General features: G+C 35.3%; 2 non-coding genes across 2 annotated transcripts; both read right to left on the bottom strand.

Annotated features, from left to right (window-relative positions):
* Positions 1-4,732: 4,732 nt before the first annotated feature.
* TRNAW-CCA (transfer RNA tryptophan (anticodon CCA)) lies at positions 4,733-4,806 on the bottom strand. Its single transcript has one exon. It is a non-coding gene; the product is annotated as a tRNA-Trp (tRNA).
* A 196-nt stretch (positions 4,807-5,002) lies between these two features.
* On the bottom strand, positions 5,003-5,076 carry TRNAP-UGG (transfer RNA proline (anticodon UGG)). The gene has a single exon. It is a non-coding gene; the product is annotated as a tRNA-Pro (tRNA).
* Between the last annotated feature and the right edge of the window lie 12,266 nt (positions 5,077-17,342).

The raw sequence follows: 17,342 nt of genomic DNA on the forward strand, positions 1-17,342 counted from the left end.
GATTAAAAGTATTATGCTTCCGATGTTCTTCCTAATATTTATGATTGTTAGTATCATGTTAGGGTTAAAGATTTGATTTTTATTGCTTAGTGACATGCTAGGGTTTGTTATTAATCTTGTTAGTATCATGCCTAGGATCTTGCTATTATTATTATGCTTTATTATTAACATGATTATTATTTTTATGATTATAATTGTTATTATAATTATTATGATTATTATGGTGCTTGACATTTATTGTTATTGCTTGATCACGCCTTTATGCATGTTTAAAGGGAATTTGTACTTGTAATCACGCTTAATAAGATAATTAATAATCTTGTTAGGGTTAATTTTGATTATAATTTCAAGTGATCGCCAATAATAGTTTTGTTTGTGCATTAAATTCAACCAACATAGATTAAACAGGTTTAGGTTAAACCTATTGATTGTATGTTAGTCAAAAAGTGCACATGAATACGATCAGAATAAAGTAGAGGCCTATTATTAGGGCAGGTTAATCTCTTTTAGGTTGAATTTGTACCTTCATCCCCGAACCCTATTTGGTTCAAGACCTTATGGAGTTGACGATCTCTTGGATCTTTAAGGGGTGTAACCTTCACCCTGTGAACGGTTTACAAGTTCCTAAAACTTGTTGGCGACTCTTTTGCTCTATCTTCTTCCCTTTTGGACGCCACCGTACTTTAATGTATGATCACAGTGGGGTTCAAGCTAGGGGATTAACGCTTGAAATTATTCCCTACAGTTTTTGGCGACTCCACTGAGGAGGATTTCTATTTTAATTCCTGAATTTGTTTCGGCAATGATTTAGAATGAGTGGATGAGACTCGAAACGTTCTAAGTATTTCATGTGCGTAATTTTGATTAACATTATTGTCATATGCATAAAAAAGATCTCATTGGAAAGACCATCCGTAATGAGTTAAAAACATAGGATTTCACACGTAAGAAATTTGAGAAATAACTTTCACAACTAGGACCGAAATAACACCGTGCGAAACTGGAAAATTTTATCGAGCACAGAAAGCTGTTGAGGCATGTAGGAATTAGCGCCAGGGGCCAGAGCATTGGCACCAGTATTTTAGCCATAGCGCCAGACGCCAGTATTGGCGCCAGGCGCTACAGCTAAAACCTGGTGCCAGTCTCTATTTGCTGGCGCCAAATTCATCCAATACCGAGCTAGAAATATGCGTTCTAATTTCGACCATTTTTTTGTATTGTTTGCTCGATCCTTCTTCCTGACTAAATTTTTTCTCACTTTTTTGAAACCCATATGTGTTCTACATATGGACATAACCCTCTGGGAATTCATGCTCCATCTACCTGATTGAATGCTCTGAGCAACAAAGGGTACATCCGAGATTGTTGAATGCACCAAACCATGGAAGCGAGTTTTTTCTAAAACTCGCGGTGTCCCATCCACTCGTGCCAACCCTTCACGGTTAGACTTCCGCGCGGTGCATCAGGACAATTAACCATGGACCCTCTTTGACTAAACCATCTCCCGAACATTAGAGAACTAGAGCCATGGTTAGGTTGCAAACTCATTGCATCATATTGTGCCTACTTGACTAATTGTGCATTATTTGTTGTGCATATATTCTATGTTTTCTTAACCGTTTGTTTGACTTGTGTTGAGATTAAATAAAATTAATGACTAAAAGAACTTTGCCTAATTAATTAACTAATTTGAGCAAATAAAGTCTTTTTTTTAATCAGAATTGACCTAGTACGACTTTAGGCATACCCCTGTTGACTAATAACACCGAAAACAGTCCCAGATCGAAGCTCCAGCATTGGCGCCAAAGTCGGGACTGTAGCGCCACTCTGTGGAGTGTGGCGCCTGGCGATAGCTCTGTCGTCTGGCGCCAAGCTACACAGTGTGACGCCAGTCCTGTCGTTTTGCCGACAGTTCGGATTATTGGTCGAGTCATCACCTAGTGTCTAATTAATCAGTTTGCTAATTAATTCGGTTATTTTTCGCTGTCAATAGTACTTGTTTGAGTCATTAATCGAGTTTAGGCACTAAGTTCCATGGTCTTAAACAAGAGTCCAAACATGTCACTTACACTCAACGCACACATCAATACACACACTTTGACCATGTCTAAGGGAGTCTTGCATGCGCGTTTTTTTCATCATTTTTTAAGGGGGGTAAGTCGGATATTAATCCTCCAATTTTAAAAAACTATACTTAGTTCCCTAAAAATATGTACATTATTTTTGGCAAAAATATGCACCCATTTTTTTATTTTATTTTATCTTCTCCTCTCTAAAAAACCGTAAAGTCAAGTCGATTTGAGTCAAGTAATTAAAACGCAAAATGGTTTAAATTACAGCGCGTGGTCAAGAAAGGAAGGACGATTAATCAAGGACAACCTCTTCGTACAAGTCCAAATTTTCGACAAACCCATAGCTCGCAAGAGAAAAGCTAAGACCATAATGGCTACACAAGAAGAAGTCAACGAGCTTAGGAACCAACTGGTTACCATGACTGAAACACTTAAGCTCCTCACACTTAAGGTCGATGATCCCGTGAAGCAACAACAGATGGACCTTATGCAAGAGAGTCTAAGCAAGCTTTCTAGAAACTACAAGTTTCAAGGGCTTACTTCACAAGGGGTCTCGGTGGACAAAGCTCTGCTTCCGCAGAAGTTCAATGCCAATGACATCCCAAAATTCAGAGCAACTGATAACCCTTATTTGCCAACAATGGTTCTTTTCTCTCGAGAAAGAAAAGACCTCTACCTGGGAGTCCATAGAAAACGCTTTCGTTGATAGATACAAATGAAACATTCAAGTTGAGACTGATCATAGAGAACTTGAAATCCTCAAGCAGAAAGAGAACGAAGGCTTCACCTCTTTCTTTAACAAATGGAGAGAAACCTGAGCTAAGATGATCGAGGTGCCAAGTGAAAAAGAGTTTGTAAGGTTTTTCATCACGAACCTTCAAGAAAAATATTCCAAGCATCTCAAGTATCAAAATAATCTCCATACCTTCAAGGCCGTCTACGACATTGGGATCAATATTGAAGACGACCTGGCTAAGTTAAAAGCTGCCAACAATAACTCCAACAGTGGCTGGAAAGGAAAGAAAAACGACAATCCTTCTTCTTCCAAAACCACCCACTCAAACAACGTTAGTACTTTTAATTTAGGAGAAGTCCTTGCTATGAACAATCAAGGACAAAAGAAACCATTTAGGAGAAACTTTACTCCTATTGGCATGAGATATGACACCGCATTTGATCGATTAAATGCAAAAGGTCTTATAACTCATATTGTACCATTTAGGGACCCACCAGTCGAAAAGAGGTCGGCTAATTGGAACCCCAATGCACACTATAAGTATCACCAAGGTAGGGGCCATCTCACCGAAAACTGTTGGAAGCTTAAGGAAGCCATCCAAGACTTAATCGACAACAACAAGTTGTCATTGCCCCCTACCAGTAAGAAGCCAAGCATTGATAATGCACCTCTCGCTCACGCCTTGGCTATCTCTGATGAGGAAAACAAGGTTGACCCCTCGTCTCTCATTAAACCTGTCAAAGAAATCCATGCCATTGAAGAAGACGAGAACCGGCAAGTAATGAAGATATACAAGTGCTCAATTGTCGAAAAAAAAAGATTCATTAATTGATTTCACTTAATGCATTTTTGTAATACATCCATTGTTGCATTAAATCCAAAGGTTTTTTTTGACCTAACTGCAAGAATGCGGGTTTCTATTTATAACTAAATAATATTAAACGTGGAACCTATAAAGGCAAAGATAGTAGCAAGTCTTAGTCTTAGAATCGAGTTGGACAAAATAAATCGATTTATTTTTCATTTTTTTATATTCTATAGCGATTCAAATAAATAACTTTTTTGAAGAAAATTTCATGGCATAGTTATTATTTGTTTAATATTCGATTAGTTTTTTCAAGGGTTTCCAAAAAAATCCGTTGATTCAAAATGACGAGATGTGTAAATGTCACAAATAATGAGTCATTTCTTTCTTTTTCTACGGCCCTTACTTTTTTTTTGTTAGTGGCATTTATAATGTAAAAAAGAAATGTAATAGTTGATGAATCAAAAATTTTCAATTGAACTTATTCTTTGATCCTTTGAATTTCTTTTTTTCTTATTCGCTTTCCAAATGGAAACTTAGGTAAGTACTTTAGAAACATATATGTATAAAAAGAACATCTTTTTTTTTAGCCCCTTCATGTCTACTCTAACTAGTTATTTCGGTTTTTTACTAGCGGCATTAACTATAACCTCTGCTTTATTTATAGGTCTAAGCAAGATACGACTTATTTAAAATTACTTGAATAAACAACTCAAGAAATCTTTCTGTACTGTAGGATTCTGTCTATTTTAGAGTTCTTTACTGCGACAATTGATAGTTTTTGGTTATTGAGATTCGTGGGGAATTCAGATTCATATTTAGGGATAGATATTACCTTTCTTTTTTTTTTCAAACGAATTGAAATGATTGAAGTTTTTCTATTTGGAATCGTCTTAGGTCTAATTCCTATTACTTTGGCTGGATTATTTGTGACGGCATATTTACAATACAGACGCGGTGATCAGTTGGATCTTTGATTAATTAACAAATCTTTTTTTGATTGACCTCCTCCTTTCTCAAATCAACAGGAGGTCAATTTTCGATTAGATTACTGTTCATTTAGTTTAGTCTAATTCTTTTCTATTTCTATAATTCAACTTGACTTAACAACAATGGAATCACGCTCTGTAGGATTTGAACCTACGACATCGGGTTTTGGAGACCCACGTTCTACCGAACTGAACTAAGAGCGCTTTCTTATCACAATAGATAAGAAAGATTGGAAAGAATGGTTTTTTTTTTTTTATAACTCCAAACTATATCTACATCCTGTATGCATAGATTATCTACCATATAGAGTATCATAAAAAAAAGAGAGATTACGTATCTTCGATTTTAATCAAAATTTCAATTAATTCCTCCTTACTTCTCAGAGTAAAAGTAATTAGGTAGGGATGACAGGATTTGAACCCGTGACATTTTGTACCCAAAACAAACGCGCTACCAAGCTGCGCTACATCCCTTTCAATTCAATTTGTTTTTATAGTGTAATTGTAAAGAATCCTTGCCTTGTTTTCCACATTCTTTTTTCCATAAAAAGAAAATACAGAATTTTTTTTGCTCGGCTATTTCCTCTTCTTTTCGGCCTCTTCTCATACTAAGGTATAATAGAAAGTATTTGTATATTAAATAAAACCTATCGTAAAGTAAAAAGAATATGTTGTAGGAATGCTCAGTTCGGTAGATAAGGGACATGCTATTCTTTTTCTTAAAAAAATCTCTTTAAATTCTATTATTGGAAATTTTCATTTGACTTAGCTTAGGCATTTTGTGTACAAAGACAAGTATTCTTTAACTATCATATATATATACATCCGATCATAGATCCAATATGTATTACTTTATTTTTTCAATTAAAGAAATTAAAAAGGAGGATTTTCAATGCGAGATTTCAAAACATACCTTTCCGTGGCACCGGTCCTAAGTACTTTATGGTTTGGGTCTTTAGCCGGTATATTAATAGAAATCAATCGTTTTTTTCCAGATGCGTTGACATTCCCCTTTTTTTCATTCTAGTTATTAATACGGAAAGGGTTTAGCGAAGATTCGAGATAGAATCAACTCCCTGTGAATAATCCCTACCCTTTTTTATTTATTCTAAAAAAAGAGGGTTAGTTTAGTAAAGAAAAAAAGTGGATTCAACCTTCCCAAAATTTAGGTTAAGGTTATGTTAAGAGTTTTCTACACGATATTTAAATGAAATACTATGATTAGAGAGATATCTAGTTAGAAACCCTTTTGAATTTGATTACGGTGTAGTTCTTTACTTAACTATTATTACTCTATTGATTTCCACAAAATCTTTCGAATTGCGAATTGTATTTCTAGTTAGCAACTTCTATTTTAGCAACTTTTCTATTTTTCCCTTCTTCACGAAAAATAGAAAAGTTGCTTGAATTAAATATTAAAAGGGGGTTCATGGCTAAGGGTAAAGATGTCCGAGTAAAGGTTATTTTGGAATGTACTGGTTGTGTTCGAAAGAGTGTTAATAAGGGATCAAGGGGCGTTTCCAGATATATTACCCAAAAGAATCGCCACAATACGCCTAGTCGGTTGGAATTGCGAAAATTCTGTCCCTATTGTTCTAAACATACAATTCATGGAGAGATAAAGAAATAGATCAAACTGAACGTCTGTTTATTATCCTTTCAAGTAAGGAGACAAAACAATTTTAATTTTCATTATATAAGAAATATATATATTATTTACTCTTTTTTTACTAGAAAATATATTTTCATATTCAATATTTCATAATTATTATATATAATATATAAAATAGAAATAAACAAAGAAAATCCTATTTTGGCTGGACCTAAAAAAAAAATTCGAATTAAGAAATAGGATAGGATTTTTGGTATAAGTAATAAACTAAACAAACTATGGATAAATCTAAGGGACCCCTTATAAAATCCAAGCGATCTTTTCGTAGGCGTTTGCCCCCGATTCGATCGGGGATCGAATTGATTATAGAAACATGAGTTTAATTAGTCGATTTATTAGTGAAGAAGGAAAAATTTTATCTAGGCGGGTGAATAGATTGACCTTGAAACAACAACGATTAATTACTAGTGATATAAAACAAGCTCGTATTTTATCTTTGTTACCTTTTCTTAATAATGAAAAACAGTTTGAAAGAACCGAGTCGACTACTAGAACTGCGAGTTTTAGAACCAAAAATAAATAAAAAATAGACTTATTCCTTATTTAATTGATAATGGAATTGAATCAAAATTTGAATCTGAACTCAAGCACAGATTGGGGTTTTATTCTAAAAAAATCGAAATTTTATTGTCACGTCGTAAGATAATATAAAAATTGGGAATTTTTTTAGAATGGATTTGTTGATTTTTATTTATTTATCTTACTTTATTAGAATAATTCCTACTTTAATACTCCCGGAGAATAAACTCCGGGGAACTTCATTTAAATCATTTCGAGGTATTTTTTGCAATTTTCTTTTTTTATGATCTCATTGTAAATAATAGAAATACAATTTGGATTGAATATAGCTATTTGTGCAAGTATTTTACGATTAAGAAGCAACTGCCTGTTGTACAGATCATGTATAAATTTACTATAATTATAGTATACCCCCCTTTCGTGAATTGCTGCATTTATCCGAGTGATCCACAAACGGCGAAAATCTCTCTTTTGCCTATCTCTATCCCGATGAGACGAAACCAAAGCTCTTATTTTCTGTTGAGCAATAGTTCGATTAAGTCTTGAATGAGCCCCTCGAAAGCTTGATCCAAAAAGACGAATTTTGTTTCTGCGTCTTCGAGCTATATATCCTCGTTTAACTTTAGTAATTGAATAAATGTAACTTTGATGAATAACTTATTAATTTTCTTTCTTTGAGTTATTCTTTTTTCTCCTGGTCTATCAATAACAAAACGGATTTTTCCAATGTATAAAATAAAAATTCCAATGGCTTTTGCTACTATAACCTTCCCAACCACTATTTTTTTTTTTTTTGACATTTCACCTTAAAACAAGACAAAAAAAAGAAAAATTGTATTAATGTATCAAGCAAAAGTAACTAAAAAAATATAAATTCAAGTTAAATATAGATGATTAAAGAAATAGTGGGTTCCTTCGTTTCTATGGTTCCTTTTTAAACGGTGAGGTCCTTTCTATACACCGGAGCCCTTTCCTTCTACTTCATTTCCTGAATCTTATTAATACCTTGTACAGTTCAAACATTTTGGCTCTATCCATGAATTATCCAGTAATAGGTCTTTCACAATGAGATCCACCTATACAGTAACGGTATTTAATTTTGAAAGTTAGCTGGATAGCTGACCCTGTTAGTCCGTTCTTGTAAAAATGGGTATTAAACCCGAAACTCCCGGCGGATGGCCAATGACCCAAGAAAACGAAAGAATCGGTTACATTTTTCATATGATCTCCTCGTATAGATAAACTAAAAAATTGTTGTATTTTTTAACTTCTTAACTACTTATAAATTCGAAATGCATGTTTTTTGAATTGAGATTCCCAACAAAAAGAATACTTAAACTTATTGGAATAGAATTCCGAATTAGGTACTCGGTTTCATGTGAATTGCGAAATACTCCTTTTGTTGCAACACTTCTCCCTCGAACTAAGAAGGGGAAGGAAGGAAGAAAGCGAGTGGGTAACACGAATTCTTCATCCTCAAATGAAGTCCTTCCCGCGTATTATTTTCTCAACGAATAAGTAATTCTGTAGGAGCAAGTTTTCACTATAAATAAATGTGAAAAAGCAACCTCCAAGTTCAAGACTAGAAAAGAAATACGTATTTTTTCTATTTCTTTTCTCGAATTAAACAAAAGGATTCGCAAATAAAAGTGCTAATGCAACAACCAATCCATAAATTGTTAAAGCTTCCATAAAAGCTAAACTAAGTAATAAAGTACCTCGTATTTTTCCTTCTGCTTCGGGCTGTCTGGCAATACCTTCTACAGCTTGTCTCGCGGCAGTACCTTGACCAACTCCAGGTCCAATAGAAGCAAGCCCTACAGCCAATCCAGCAGCAGTAACGGAAGCGGCAGAAATAAGTGGATTCATGATAAGTTCCTCACACACACAAAAAAAAAAAAATGGTTAATGATACAATCAACCAATGCATTATGACTTAATTATTCCATTGCTAATATTAATCCAGTCGAAATAACTAACAATACCGAATTGAAAATGGAAATAAGAATATTATTAAACCATTAGATCATTAGAAAGACTTCATCTTTTTTAGTTCCTACTTGTTGAGTCTTTCTGAATCAAAAGAACTTGTGTTTTTCCATTTCCTTTTTCTAATCATTAATCGTTTTTCGATCTTTTTCTTTATTTTATCTGTTTATTCATTTAATTCGCAGTCATAAACGAACCTGAAAGACTTCGTCGGTTGGTATCGCTATCGAAATTCAAGTAGGACAAATTAACTATCAGTTCATATATAACTTGGCAATATCTAATATAAAATATACATGGATTTCTTACATAACGTAAACCGCTATATTTTTGAGTCAATCAGATACCGCTAGACTGTATGTATTTGTATATTTCTATGCTCGAAATAAAATAGATTATCTTGATAGAACCTCTTAATTGAATATCTTGATAGAGTATCTTGAGCCACATATATATGTTACCTTACTTGGATCTAAACTAAGATAGACTCTTCCTAAGACGAATCAATGATGACCTTCCAGGGATTCGCCTATATAAGCTGCGGCTAAAGTTGCAAAAATAAGAGCCTGAATACCACTTGTAAATAATCCAAGAAACATGACAGGTATAGGAACCACTAAAGGTACTAAAGAAACAAGAACAACAATTACTAATTCATCGGCTAATATATTTCCGAAAAGTCGAAAACGAAGTGATAGAGGTTTTGTGAAATCTTCTAAGATGTTAATGGGCAAAAGAATTGGAGTTGGTTGAATGTATTTACCAAAATAACCTAATCCTTTTTTTTGTAAGACCCGCATAGAAATAGGCGACTGACGTGAGTAAAGCTAAAGCAACAGTAGTATTTATATCATTCGTGGGTGCGGCTAACTCCCCATGAGGTAGCTGTATGATTTTCCAAGGTAAAAGAGCCCCGGACCAATTAGAAACAAAAATAAATAGAAACATAGTCCCAATAAAGGGAACCCAAGGGCGATATTCTTCTCCAATTTGAGTTTTGCTCACGTCTCGGATGAATTCAAGGACATATTCAAAAAAAATTTGACCGCTAGTCGGAATCGTTTGTGGACTCCGAACAGCTATTGCAGCTGAACCTAATAAAATAGCAATTACAACCCAAGAAGTTATAAGTACCTGGCCGTGGATTTGGAAACTTCCTATTTACCAATAGAAATGTTGACCCACTTCCACACCAGATATATCATATGACCCCTTTAGCTGGTTGATTGAATATGATAGAATATTCATATTGTCCTCTGACAGAAATATAACTTAAAAAAAAATTATTTTGATTTAACGAACTCTTTCTCGACTTGGCTACTTTAATTTTAATTTTCTATTTTGGATACTGATTAATTCCATAATATATCCTGCTATTTTTAACAAGTTTTTGAGATTCAAGATCTAGTAACCGATATAAAGTTTAGTAAGTCGATTTTTCATTTTATTATGAATCAGGGGTTTCTTATATAGCTAGAACGGCCTTCGCAAATTGAAAATACTAATTTGGTAAGAATTAATCGAATTGAAGCTATAGCGTCATCGTTTGCGGGAATCAAAATATCTGCAAGATCCGGATCACAATTTGTATCGATTAAACAAATCGTTGGAATTCCCAAAGTAATACATTCTCGAAGAGCCGTATATTCTTCGTGTTGATCAACGATGATTACAATATCTGGTAATCCTATCATATATTTGATCCCACCTAGATATGTTTGCAAGTGAGATAATTGTCTCTTCACCACCGCTGCATCTCTCTTTGCGAGACGAGCGAGTCTCCCTGCCGTTTGTTCCATTCTCAAGTCCTTGAATTTATGAAGTCTCGTTTCTGTCGTGGACCAATTCGTTAACATACCGCCAAGCCACTTTTTATTAACATAATGACAGCGAGCCCTTATTGCAGCCCGTGCTACTGAGTCAGCTGCTTTATTTTTTGTCCCAACAATTAAAAATTGTTTTCCTCTACTTGATGCGTCAAAAACTAAATCGCAAGCCTCTGATAAAAAACGCGCAGTTCTAGTAAGATTTATAATATGAATACCTTTACATTTTGCTGAGATATAAGGCGACATTCTAGGATTCCATTTCCGAGTACCGTGACCAAAATGAACTCCCGCTTCCATCATCTCTTCCAAATGGATGTTCCAATATCTTCTTGTCATTTCTCCCCACACTTTCTCTTTTTTTCATTAAATTAAAGAGATGAGGTATTCTGAAATAAAAAATTGTTCCAACGGAACCTTCTTTTCTACCGCTCTACCGCGAATTGGCCGTTGATATACAACCCCAACCATAAATTTCTTTCTATTCGTCATTTTTTAATTTCTTTATTTTATTACTAAATTAAATAACCATAACAAATACATAAAAGATAAAAAAGATGAATTTCTTCTATTTTTGAAACCCCCAAAATCATTGTTGTTTTGATCTATCACGGAAATTCCTTGAAAGACAAGAATCAACTAATTCTCGGTGGTAAAACAAAATATCTCCCATCTTTCTCTCGAATCGATTCTTTTTTTTTTGTTTTCAAAGGAATGTCCTTATGTTGACTTGAATGGTGTATGAATTCTTTGAATCCGGTACCAACGGGTATCATCCCCCCTAGAACAACGTTTTCTTTTAGTCCTTTCAACCAATCGATACGGCCTTGGATAGCTGCTTTTGCTAAAACTCGAGCAGTTTCCTGTAAACTGGCCTCGGATATAAAACTTTGAGTATTCAGAGATGCTCTCGTTATTCCCAATAACGTAGCTCGGTAACATATCGCTTCTTCCAAAGCGCGTCCCGTTCGTTCCGCCCGAAACAATCCAATTAGTTCTCCAGGCAAAAAAACATTAGACATTCCATCTTCTGAAACCAAGACTTTTGATGTTATTTGACGTACAATAATTTCTATATGCCTATTATGGATCTGCACCCCTTGTGATCGATAAACCTTTTGGATCTTGTTAACCAACGAAATACGACTTTGCGCTATAGTTAGCTCAGCCCCAATCAAGAATTCCTAAGGACTTCCAAAAATTCTTGTTATACGTTCATTCCAACCATCAATCCTCTTTTCGAGATTCATCGATATTGAATCAATCGAACGAACTTCTAAGACTTGTTCCACTTTTGGAAGGCCTTGCGTGATGTCACCAGACCTAGATTTTTCATATATAAATGTAACTAATGTATCCCCTTCATTAATGATTTCCCCATAATGACCATGAACTGTTGCTCCTGGAGTAGCCAAATAGGGCTTAGCCGATCTTATTACTATAGAGTCAAATTGAACAATTAGAACTTGACCCGATTTTAGGTGCGTTCCTTTTTTTGTTATACATACATTTTCACAAACAAATTGTCCAAGATAAATTTTTGTGGATATCTCTTCACAAAAATTATAATGAAGAAAATACCAATTCAATTTGAATGGATTCAAAATGATGTTACTGCATGGATCAGGATTATAAATTCTTCGAGTTTCATCTATTAAATAATATTGAAATTTAAGTAGTTGAAAGGTTTGTTTTAAATTCTCGAGTTGCAAATAATTAGTTACCAAGATCTGATTATGAGTTATTAAATGGTAAAATGAAAAAAATGCGCAATTTGAAGAGCTGCTCCTAACGGACCAAACGAATTCCTGATTGGAATTGGGGGATCTTTTTTAATTGATTCTTTGTGATATTTTACACCCTTGAATGGTAATGGGCCTAGTCGAAAACAATTGGATGATGACAAAATTATTAAAAAAGGACATTCCTTGTTTATCCCCAACAACGAACGAACAGTTCCTTGATTTTGGTTAAATGATTTTTGAAGTTTTGTTTTTGAATAAATGGAATAAAATGGATTCATATTAGTAGGATCTGCTCCCTCTTTTTTTTTCGGATGATGGATCATTCCTTTTACCAATATATGAAATAGCGGATTTCGCTAAATTGACCTTTACGAAGTCTCGAATCATACCATTTGTTCTTACTTCAACAAAAGAAGTGCGAGCCTCTTCGATAAAAGAATCTTTTTTTTCTTGATTCCAATTCAATACTAAACAAGTACGTACTAATTGCATATTTGTGTCATAAATTCCTCGAGTGACTTTGCCATTTCCATAAAGGATATAATTGACAACTCAAAGTTGCACATTATCCCTTTCCTGCAAGAAATCCTGAGGGAAAAGTGTTGCTAAATTGATACCGTCCGTTATTTCATATGGGACTACGGGTCGAACCAAAACAAAAAAATTTCTCTTAGTAGGGGTGATCCGTTGGACATGAATCCAATTTTCCAAATTTTGTGAGTCCTTGGAATTTGTCCTGCTTGGTGGGATCAAAATGCCACTGTGTCGGGATATCTTATCTGCCTCCCAGGAAAAAGGATATCTCCCGAAAAAATTTTAAGTTCAATTTTTTTTTTCCTCTCCATTCGGACCACTCCAGCTACTTGGCTTCTTGTATTTAAAGAAATCCGCGTATCGACTCCAATGATACTGTTGTTGCGGACCAGTATGCACGAAGATCCGGGTAAGATATGAACTTCTTCAGGGATGAAAAAAAACCGATCGACTTTCATTTGGTATTTTGGTCGAAATTCTTTGACTCCTCGATACTTAATCAAATCTTCTTTTTTAACGATTGAATGCATCTCTATAGTCCCATATTTAGTAATTCCCGAACTTTTTCTTCGGTATCGAGGATCGTCGAAATAAGCAAAAATACCATTTCGACGGAAAATTCCATTTATAGGTATTTCAATCGAGATACCGGAAAGGGGCATTAATTCTTTTTTTCGTTCTTGACTCGCTTGAAATGGAATAATGAATCTATTTCGTCGTTTCTTTGCCAATAAATCCAAATTTTTTGCAAGATATATGAGATTACAATGACCGATTCGATTAAGTTCTGAATAATACGGAATCCTATCCTGTTTTTTACTAAAAGAGTCCGGTAATTTATCTTTTACTTGATTGGTAGTGACTGAGGAATTCAAAATAGATATTTGTTCGAAAGAAATAGAATGAGTGTTCATTTGATCTTGATCCTTGGAGAGCGAAAAGGGGACTACATTGGATCTGTACGGCTTTCCGGATAATATCCATAAATGGCTTGTTTTTGGTAAGAGATGAACATTACCATATGTAAATTCGGGTGCATGGTACACATCGGTAGTCCAGTGCATTTCTCCTTCTGAATCAGAATAAATATGTTTTCTAACCCTTTCCTTAAAATTCAAGGTGGATGTCCCCGCGCGAATTTCAGCAATCACTTGTTCGGATTCAACATATTGATCATTTTGAACTAAAAGAAAACTTTTTGGGGGAATAGTCACATTATGTAGAATATCTTCACTTTCAATAGTGACATATAAGTCGATATAACATAGAAAAGCAGGGTGTCAATGACGTGTACGTGTAGGATGAACCAAATCTTCATTGAATTGTATTTTTCCATTAGAAGGAGCTCGTACATGTTCTGCAGTACCTCCTGTGAATACTCCGCCCGTATGAAAAGTTCTTAATGTTAGTTGAGTACCAGGTTCCCCAATGGATTGGCCCGCAATAGTACCTACAGCTTCTCCCAATTCAACCAGGTCGCCGTGAGTAGGACTCCGGCCATAACATAATCGACAGATCCAAGACGCACTTCTACAAGTAAAAGGAGTTCGAATGGGTATTGGTTGGGTTCGAAGCGTTATGAATCGATTGACAAGTCCAACCCTGATATCTTGATTTCGAGTGGCAATGCACCGTGAACCCATATATATATGGTCTGCTAATACACGACCAATTAATGTTTGGATCAATATTTTTTCCGGCATCGTACCGTTTCGAGGATTTACAGAAATACCGCGAAGGGTCCCACAATCTCTTCTACGTACAACAATATGTTGAACTACTTCGACAAGCCTGCGCGTGAGATATCCAGCATCGGAGGTTCGTATAGCAGTATCCACAACCCCTTTACGGGCTCCGTAGCAAGAAATTATATGTTCTGTTAAAGAGAGTCCTTCGCGCAAATTGCTTTGAATAGGTAAATCAATTATTTGTCCTTGCGGATCCGACATTAATCCTCTCATACCTACTAATTGATGGACCTGAGACACATTTCCTCTAGCCCCCGAAAAAGACATTATATGGACTGGATTATAAGGGTCAGTCATCCTAAAATTGGGATTCATTTCTTGTCTCAAATATTCACTTGTAGAATACCATATCTCAATGGATTGACGTAATTTTTCTACCGCATGGATATTCCCATAATGGTGGTGTTTTTCCAAAATCAAACTTTGCTGCTCAGCATCTTGGACTAGCCATCCTTTCGAAGGTATTGTTAAAAGATCATCAATTCCTAATGAAATGGATGTAGCGGTGGCTTGCTGGAAACCCAGAGTCTTTAGTTGATCCAGGATGTGTGACGTATAGGCCATCCCAAAGTGATCTATTAATCTACTAATAAGTCGTTTCATGGCAGTTCCATCTATCGCTTTATTGTGAAAGACCAAATTGGCCTGTTCTGCCATAAGTACCTCCATATTCCGCTGAGTAGGATTCGACAATGAATGGGGTTGAGTTAGTGATTAGAAAACTTCCTTTTCTTGATCTTAATTCACCTAAAAATTCACAAATTATGATCCTAGTTGAACCCGAAAGACTCAAATTCCAAAAATACGATATGATTTAGTACCCTATGCGCAGGCTTGACAAAATCCTTGTATAGCTTCTTCAATTTCGCGATAAAGAGAAATATGACCAACAGTAGTTCGAATGTATATAAAAAAAAAATGTCTTTTTTTACACTTCTTTTTATTAGATAATGCGCATAAATCTCATGATAGCTGCCCAAAGATTCATAGTGAACTTCAATGGGAGTTTCTTTTGAAGCAATAATGCGTTGATCTAGCTGCCACCGGAGCCACAAAGGACTATCTAAACGGATTCTTTTCTGGCGATAAGCTCCAATTGCATCATAGGAATTACAAAAAAAGGGTTCTTTAATATATTTAGAATTATTATCACCAATTCTTTCATTTTGATAGGTTTTGTGATTCCATGGATTTGGATTATATCTATTTGCACAAATACCTCGACGACTCCCACCCGTTAATATATAGAGTCCAATAAGCATATCTTGGGTTGGTACGGAAATGGGATCCCCAATAGCTGGAGACAAAAGATTCATATGAGAAAACATAAGTAAACGGGCCTCCGCTTGAGCATCCAAAGATAAAGGTACATGAACAGCCATTTGATCCCCATCAAAGTCTGCATTGAATCCTTTACAAACTAACGGATGTAAACAAATAGCGCGCCCTTCCACTAAAATAGGTTGGAACGCCTGGATACCCAATCTATGCAGGGTGGGTGCTCTATTTAACAATACAGGATGCCCCTGCATAACTTCCTGGAGTATTTTCCATACAATCGGCTCTTTTTCTCGAATTTTACACTTAGCAACCCCTATATTCGAAACAAGATGTTGCCTAATTAGACCACGAATTACAAATGTCTGGAAGAGCTCTATTGCAATTTCACGAGGCAATCCACATCGATGTAATGAAAGTAAAGGACCTACGACAATGACAGAACGGCCGGAATAATCGACCCGTTTACCCAGTAAAGTCTCACGAAATCTTCCCTCTTTCCCTTCAATTACATCTGAAAATGACTTGTAAACTTTATTATGACCATCTCGCATTGGCTGTCCACGGATTCCATTATCAAGAAGTGTATCTACGGCTTCTTGTACCAATTTCTCCTGACACATTACTAATTCTCCCGGCGTAGATCTACTTGTTGATAATAAATCAGTAAGAGTATTGTTTCGATAGATGACTCTTCTATAAAGTTCATTAATATCCGAACTCATTAATTTACCTCCATCTAGCTGAATGACCGGTCTCAATTCGGGAGGAAGAACCGGTAATAGACACAACATCATCCATTCTGGTTCTATATTTGTTCGAATAAAATTCTTAGCTAATTCCATGCGTCTAACTAAAAAATCCTTTCTTCTTCCAACTTTTCGGTCTTCCCATTCATTTCCTGTGGACCCTTCTTCCCCTAACTCTTTCCATTCCGTGAATGAATAATCTATAATAGTGCGCAAATCCAAATCGGCTAATTGTTCTCGAATAGCGCCTGCTCCGGTAGATATTTCTCTATTTCGAAATGTATCAAAACCTTGGGTAGTAAAAAAAAGGGGGATGCTGTATTTCCAGGATTGGATTTCATATTCGAATAACCCGCGTAATCGTAAAAAAGTAGGTTTTTTCGCTATAGGCCTAGCAAATGAAAAATTGGGATAGGATCCTATCCTATAAGATCGCCCCCCTTCAAAGCCGGACGTGAAAGTTTCCCTTCGCCCGGCTCAAGTAGTTACAGTAAACAAATAAAGAAAGAAATTATCGCTTTCAACTAAATTCTACAAAATCTCCAAACAAAAAGATCTACTCCTTACTCAAGTTTTATTGAAAACTAAAAATAATTTCCTTGATTCATTCTTCTTTTCTTTATTTTTTTGTAAATTTTATTCAATTAAATTACAACAAAAATGAACTGCGATTGTCTTGA

Source organism: Chenopodium album, chromosome 4, assembly GCF_948465745.1.
Source record: "Chenopodium album chromosome 4, dcCheAlbu1.1, whole genome shotgun sequence".
Lineage (NCBI taxonomy): Eukaryota > Viridiplantae > Streptophyta > Magnoliopsida > Caryophyllales > Amaranthaceae > Chenopodium > Chenopodium album.